Consider the following 8,009-nt stretch of genomic DNA (forward strand, 5'->3'; position numbering starts at 1 on the left):
TTATTAATTAATTAAAATTAAAATAAACACTCAATAAATATGAATTCCTTTCCTTCTGTCATTTACATTTCCTTAACTGAAGATACCTAAACTCTGTGGGCCAACATACAGTGACAGTGTTTCTCCTTGTTCAGCACAGAACCAGGAGTCTGAGACCTGAGTTTGATATTTTCTCTCACAAGTAAAGTTTAAAAATTAAGGGCTGGGAAGGTGGCTCAGTGGTAAAGCGCTTGTCTTGCATGCTTGAGGCCCTGGGTTCGATTCCTCAGCACCCATAAGCAAAAACACAAGCCGGAAGAGGTGCTGTGGCTCAAGTGGTAGAGCGCTAGCCTTGAGCTGAAGAGCTGAGGAGCAGCGCCCAGGCCGAGTTCAGGCCCACGACCGGACCCAAAATAAAAACAAAAACAAAAAAATTAATAGAATACCATTTTTTTCAAGCTAAAATGAAAGGCTAGATGGGTTTTTTCATTCCCCAGAGATTATGTCAAGCATTTTTCCCCTAGATAAATGTTCTTTAGTATAGAGGCTCATGCCTATAATCCTAGCTACTTAGGAAGTTGAGATTCAGAAGATCAACGGCTGAAGCCAGCCTGAGCAGTCCTCAAGACTCCATCTCCAATGAACCAGCAAAAAAATCAGACTGCAGGTGTGGCTCAAGTGGTAGAGCAGCAGCCAAGCAAGCAAGACTTGCAAACTCAAGACCCTGACTTCAAGACTCAGTACCACACACACAGACACACACACACACACAGACACACACAGACACAGACACACACTGTTAGTTAACAAAGATGATTCCACATGCTGTAACAAGATGAATCTCTTAAGCTACACTAAGCAAAGATAATTTTGAAACCATTATAAATGAAAGAACTGTCAGGTTGTAGGTTCATGCGTATAATCTTAACTACTCAAGAGGTTGAGATCTGAGAATTGTGATTTGAAGCCATCCCAGGACAGACAAATATGTGCAACTCTTATTTCCTATTAACCAGCCAAACCCGGAAGTGGGGGCATGGCTCAAGCGTTGCTTCCAGCCTTGAGCAAAAAATCTAAGTGAGACTAGGTACCAGATTGAGTTTCCCTGTCCTTCTGGCCTGGGAACCCTAGCTTGTTAGTCCATGTTATTCTATCCCCTCTGTCACCTCTGTATGAAAGCAAAAACAAAACAAAACAAAACAGAGTTTTGCTCAAAGTAGCCTGTTAAGAAGATGCTGAATAATATATGACCATAAATGAGTTGGACAATTCAATAAATCTTGATGTTTAAGATACCAAAAAAGCATCTAAATGAAAGCATGAGGCCCTGAGTCCAAACTCTCGTAACAGTACACCACAAACACATACATATGCACACACAGAGATAATAATAGTAATAATAATACAAAAAAGCCAGTCACAAATAACAATGTATTACAGTTTCATTCGTATGAAATATCCAGAATAATGAAATCTCTAGCGACAGAAAATAGACTAGTGGATATTAAGATCTGAACAGGACAAAAATGAGTATTATAAACAAAGAGAACTGAGTTCTTTTTTGTAATTGTGAATTTCTTTTTCCAGTGCTAGGCAAGCACTATGCCACTGAACTGTACCCTTAGCCATAGTTGCACACTTTAAGTTAATGAATAATAAAGTAAATGAATTATGCTTCAATAGAGCTGTTAAAAAAAAAAACAGGTGGTGGCAGTGCCTACTTGGGAGACAGACAAAAAGGGATAATTTGATCCCAGGAGTTTAGGCCAGCCTGCACACATTGAGAGAACCCAACTCAAAAAGACAAAATGAGGGCTGGGAAGGTGGCTCAGTGGTAGAGTGCTTGCCTTGCATGCATGAGGTCCTGGGTTCAATTCCTCAGCACCACATAAGCAGAAAAAGCCAGAAGTAGTGCTGTGGCTCAAGTGGTAGAGTGCTAGCCTTGAGCTGAAGAGCTGAGGGACAGTGCCCAGGCCCAGAGTTCAGGCCCCATGACCTGACCAAAAAAAAGACAAAATGAAACAAAACAAAAGCTTCCAGCCAGGAGCCAATAGCTCACACCTGTAATCCTAGCTACTCAGGAGGCTAAAACTTTGGAGTGATCCTGGGCAAGAAATTTCAAAAGAATCTTATCTTCAATTAACCAGCAAAATGCCAGACTGGAAGCTTGGCTCAAATAGTAGAGCACCAGCTATGAGTGAAAAAGTCAAGCAAGATCTTAAAGCTCTGAGTTCTCTATTGAGGCTCTGAGTTAAAACCCCAGTAAAAGCAAAAAACAAAACAAAAAATAAAAAACCCACACACATAAAAACAAAAAGCTCAAAACAACAACAAAACTTGGATAATTCCCTATACTCACTAGGTCTGGATCCTGGTTTTTACTTTTGCCGTCAAGATAGAACAAGGATCTAGTTTTCCATCTGAAGGTGAGGTTGCAGACCACTCTCTACCACTAGAATCTACATTGTAAGCAAGGCCTCCATGTTTTTCAATTTCAGGTAGCTCAAGGAACACACACTGATAAATGTGGTTCTCAATTAAGTCTTTTTGTAAGTATGTATGTACTTGGGGCTTGAACTTAGAGCCTGTAATCATATCGAAGTTTTGTTGCTGTTGTTGTTTGTGGATTTTTGTTTTTATGTATGTGTGTGTTTTTAAGGTTTTGTTTTTTTTGCTTTTACTGGGGCTTTAACTCAAGTTAAACAAGCCCACTGTCTCCACAGGTGTCTTACTTTTGTTTTATCTTTGCTGGAGAAACGTGGGTTGGATAGATAACTGTTTCTTTCATAAACAAAATACCATACCAAATAAGTATGAATTCCAGTCAAATGGAAAAGTGTGATTCTGGGCCCTAGACATAGCTCCATGGTACAGTACTAGTCTAGCATGTGTTACGTCCTGAATTTGATTCCCAGCAAAGACAGGGGGCGGAGGGGTGGGTGGCGGGAAGAGGGGAGGGGTGAGTGAGAGAGAGAGAAAGAGAGAGGGAGAGAGAAGGAAGGAAGGGAAAAGGTAGGGAGGAAAAGAGGAAGAGGCAAGAACATAAGAAGACCAAAGTCGGGGCTGGGAAGGTGGCTCAGTGGTAGAGTACTTGCTTTGCATGCCTGAGGCCCTGGGTTTGATTCCTCAGCACCACATAAGCAAAAAGAAAAAAAGCCGGAAGTGGCGCTGTGGCTCAAGTGGTAGAGTGCTAGCCTTGAGCTGAAGAGCTGAGGGACAGCGCCCAGGCCCAGAGTTCAGGCCCCACAACCGGACCCAAGAGTTACAAAGTCGGGGCTGGGAAGGTGGCTCAGTGGTAGAGTACTTGCCTTGCATGCCTGAGGCCCTGGGTTTGATTCCTCAGCACCACATAAGCAAAAAGAAAAAAAGCCGGAAGTGGCGCTGTGGCTCAAGTGGTAGAGTGCTAGCCTTGAGCTGAAGAGCTGAGGGACAGCGCCCAGGCCCAGAGTTCAGGCCCCACAACTGGACACCCCCCCAAAAAAAAAAAAGAAGACCAAAGTGTGAGACAAGTCTATCAGCCCTACTCCCTTTCTGAGGAAAGTTCCAGAGCATTCTTTTGCTCTGAGTCTTCTTTTTATAAGCCACACAGACCTGGAACTAAAGACAATTGCTCATGCTGTCTCAGTCACACTCCTATCTGGCTTTCTAGCTTCTATTTTTTTTAGGAGGACCTAGTTTAATGTTTCACATTTCTGACTAAGGGGAAAACCTCTTCAAAGAGAGGAAGCTCTTCACTTACATGCAAAGGGGTGTCTGTAAAAAGATAGAATTGTAAGTGAACTGACCCTTTGATGTGGCCACTGTGGATGTGAGAAAAAGAAAGATCTAAGATTTTATGAGTTGGTAAGCAAAGGTGGCTTCACAGTATACAGCTCAATATGTCTGAGTTAGCTTATTGTTACACATGAACACATTGTTGGGTGCCAGTGGCTCACACTTGTAATTCTAGCTACCAAGGAGGCTGAGATATGCGGATCACAGTTTTGGGTAGAAAAAGTCCAAAAGACTCAGATCTCTAATTAACCACAAAAAGCCTGAAGCAGAAATGTGGTTCAAGTGGTAGAGTGCTAGTCTTAAGCAAAGGAGCTCAGGGCCCAGTCCTTGTGTTCAAGTCCTAGGACACACACACACACACACACACACACACACACACACACACAAAGCCATCTAGCCAGACATTGGTGGCTCATGCCTATAATCCTTGTTACTCAGGAGGCAGAGATCCAAGCCTTCTGGTTGGCAGCCAAATAGGGCAGAAAATTCCATGAGACTTTTATACCAATTAACTGCTAAAAGGTAGGTAGAAGTGGAGCCATGGCCTAAGTAATATAGTACCAGCCTTGATTGAAAAAGCTAAGAGAAGGGCTGGGAAGGTGGCTCAGTGGTAGAGCGCTTGCCTTGCATGCATGAGGCCCTGGGTTTGATTCCTCAGCACCACATAAAGAAAAAAGCTGGAAGTGGCACTGTGGCTCAAGTGGTAGAGCACTAGCCTTGAGCTGAAGAGCTGAGGGACAGCGCCCAGGCCCAGAGTTCAGACCCCACGACCGGACCACCCCCACAAAAAAACTAAAAAAAAAGAAAAAGAAAAATGTAAGAGACAGTGCCCAGGCCCTAAGTTTAAGCCCCAAGTACATACACACTCACACACACACACACAATTATGACAAAAAACTTAATTGAGAACCACATTTATCAGTGTGTGTTCCTTGGGCTACCTGAAATCGAAAAACATGGAGGCCTTGTTTACAATGTAGACTCTAGTGTTTAGCTCCAGTCTCTTGGAGTCTGGATCTTTAGAATGGAGTCTACATTTTTAATCTCTCTCCCCACTCCTGGGTGACTCTGATAGACTTTAGAGTACTCTAGCCATTCTGTGTCCACTAGTAAAGATTATAGCAAACATTCCTATCATGATTTCACACAGATTTGCACAGCAAAACAGAGTTCTTTGAAGTGAATGTTCTTGGGATTTCTGAATCTCATCTTAATTCTTGCTAATTTTGTTTCTGCAAGACAAAGAAGAAAGAAAAAGCCTAAGTATTTGTGACTAATCATTTCTGCTATTACAAGCATATGATCCACCTACCTCCCACACACAAAAGTTTCAGCTTCATTGTTTTGTAGACATTGAAAAGTCTAGAGTTAGCTCACAGCTACAAAAGTTTTTTTGTTTTTTTGTTTTTTGTTGTTGTTGTTTTTTTTGCGGGGTGTCTCTGTTTAGAATCTATCTTCTAAGTGGCGCTGTAGCTCAAGTGGTAGAGCGCTCGCCTTGAGTTGAAGAGCTGAGGGACAACGCCCAGGCCCAGAGTTCAAGCCCCACGACCGACAAAAAACAAAAAAAACAAAAAATTATATAGAGCACTTAGAATCTATCTTCTAAAATCACCTAAAATAAAACTCCATTTATGAGATGTTAAGTAAAATGGTGGGTCACAAACAAGTTAAGTTGCCATTATTCTAACTTTGTAAATACAGATATGTAACAAGAGACTTGAAGGAAGCATCCAGAAAGCATCACAAAGTTTCTGTGTTATGATTAGCTCTAAATCCTTTAAGGTATTATTTAATTTATGCACGTGTGTGTGTGCACCAGTAGTGGGACTTGAACTAAGGGCCTGTGCTCTCCCTTGGCTTTTTCTGCTTAAGGCTAGCACTCTACCTCTTAAACCACATCTCCAGCTTTTTGCTGGGTAATTGGAAGTGTCTCTCATATTTGTCTGCCTGGGTTGGCTTGGAACTGTGATCCTTAGATCTCAGCTTCCTGAGCAGCTAGGATTATAGGCATGAACTAGTGGCTCAGATAAATTTATACTCATTTTTAAAAGTTCTAAAGTATAATAAAGCCGAGCACCGGTGGCTCACACCTATAATCCTAGCTGCTCAGGAGGCTAAGATCTGAGGATCAAGGTTTAAAGCCAGCCCGGGCAGGAAAGTCCATGAGATTCTCCAGTAAACTATTAGAATACCAGAAGTGGTGCTGTGGCTCAAGTGGTAGAGTGCTAGGCTTGAGCTGAAGAGCACAGGGACAGCGCCCAGGCCCAGAGTTCAAGCCACATGACTGACAAAAAAAAAAAAAGTACAATAAGCATGTGTTTCAACATAGTGACTTCTCAGTAATGTGTCACCATTAGTATAATTTCAACTTACTAGCAAATTAATTTCAAACCTGTATAGTAAGGACTTGAAAGTGTAGCTTCAAGTGTTAGTCCTTGCTTAACATACAGAGGCCCTGAATTGGATCCCCAGCACCACAGAGAAAGAGAGAGAGAAAAAAAGAGACAGAGAGACAGAGGGAGAGAATATTTTATCTATAGGCCTGAAATTCTAATACAATTGAACCTTTTCTATTTTTCTTCTAAACTTTATTTATGGGTATACCCACATGGTTTTAACAGCTGTAATTCTAATTTACAAATTTGAATCCTACTTTTTTCTGCAAAGCATCAAAATTATTTTAAAAATTACTTTAAAAAAATTAAGTTGGCCAGGTGCCAGTGGCTCATACCTGTAATCCTAGCAATTCAGGAGGCCAAGATCTGAGGATTGCTGTTCAAAGCCAAATCAGGCAGGAAAAAAACAAAACAAAACAAAACAAAACAAAAAAACCACTTGGAGCTGTGGATCAAGTGATAAAGCACTAGCCTTGAGCAAAAATGTTCAGGGACAGCTCCTAGGTCCTGAGTTCAAGCCCCAGGATCAGCACAGAAAACAAAACAACACCACTAAGTTGATATGACCCATTCCTGTAGTAGGAACATTTCTATTTTATTTAGTCACAAGTTATTTTAAGAAATATAGATTATTATCTCTGCATATGAGGCTTTTTTCTTCCTTCCTTTCTTCTTCTTTTTTTTTTTTTTTTGTTTCGATCGTGGGGCCTGAACTCTGGGCCTGGGCGCTGTCCCTCAGCTCTTCAGCTCAAGGCTAGCACTCTACCACTTGAGCCACAGCACCACTTCTGGCTTTTTATTTTTCTGCTTATGTGGTGCTGAGGAATTGAACCCAGGGCCTCATGCATGCAAGGCAAGCACTCTACCACTGACCTACCTTCCCAGCCCCTCCCTTCCTCCCTCCCTCTCTCCCTCCCTCTCCCCCCCCCTCTCCTTTCTTTCTTGTTTTTGTGCCAATACAGAGGCTTCAAACTCAGGGCCTCACACTCTCTTTTAGCTTTTTTGCTTAAAGGTGGTGCCCTGCCGTTTAGCTATACCTCTACTTCTCCATGTCCCCATTAACACTTATTTCTTGGGGTATAGTTCAGTGGTTGGGTACTTACTTAATATGTATATAACCCTTGGTTTGATACCTAGCCTTCAAGAAGTTGTTTCTTTGAAATAAATTCCCAGAAATGATTTTACTAGCTCAGAGGTTATGAATATTTTTATGGATCTTAATATGTAACGTATTTCCCTTTGCCCTTCAAAACACTTCATTATCATAAGCTCTGTAAGAAAGATCTGGGTTCCTAAGAAGGCTGAGAAGTGTCAAGTATTTTTTACTTAACTATTTCACTTTATTTCTATTACTTAATGATGAATGATCTTTATCACAATGGCAGACACTGTTCTAAGCAATTTAAGTGTATGAAAATATCATTTTTATAAGAATCATTTAAGTATACACTCTGTAGAAAGTGTAAAAAAACCCTCTTTAACACAAAATAAATTCTAAAACTTTCAGAAAATTAACTCATTTCAAAAGAGGTTGAAAGAAACAGAAATTTTAGCTATGAAAGAAATATTATCTTTGTTTTTTCAGCATACTGTTTTTTTTTCTTTTTAAAAATTGTTACGTTAAAGGTGATGTAAAGGAGAAGTTACAGTTACATATGTCGAGTAATAAGTACATTTTTATTTGGACAATGTCCTCCCTTCCCTCAGCTTATTTAGTGTTTGTGCATAAGGAAAAATTAATTTAAAGAAATAATGTCCCTTGTTTTTAGGAACAATTTTTCTTTAGTATTAGGTTTATGTTACCCATGTCTCTTCCTTAAAAGTGACCATATAGAGGTTAAAAAGTCCACTGAAGGAAGT

The sequence above is a fragment of the Dipodomys ordii genome, unplaced genomic scaffold (genome assembly GCF_000151885.1).
Source record: "Dipodomys ordii isolate 6190 unplaced genomic scaffold, Dord_2.0 Scaffold196, whole genome shotgun sequence".
NCBI lineage: Eukaryota > Metazoa > Chordata > Mammalia > Rodentia > Heteromyidae > Dipodomys > Dipodomys ordii.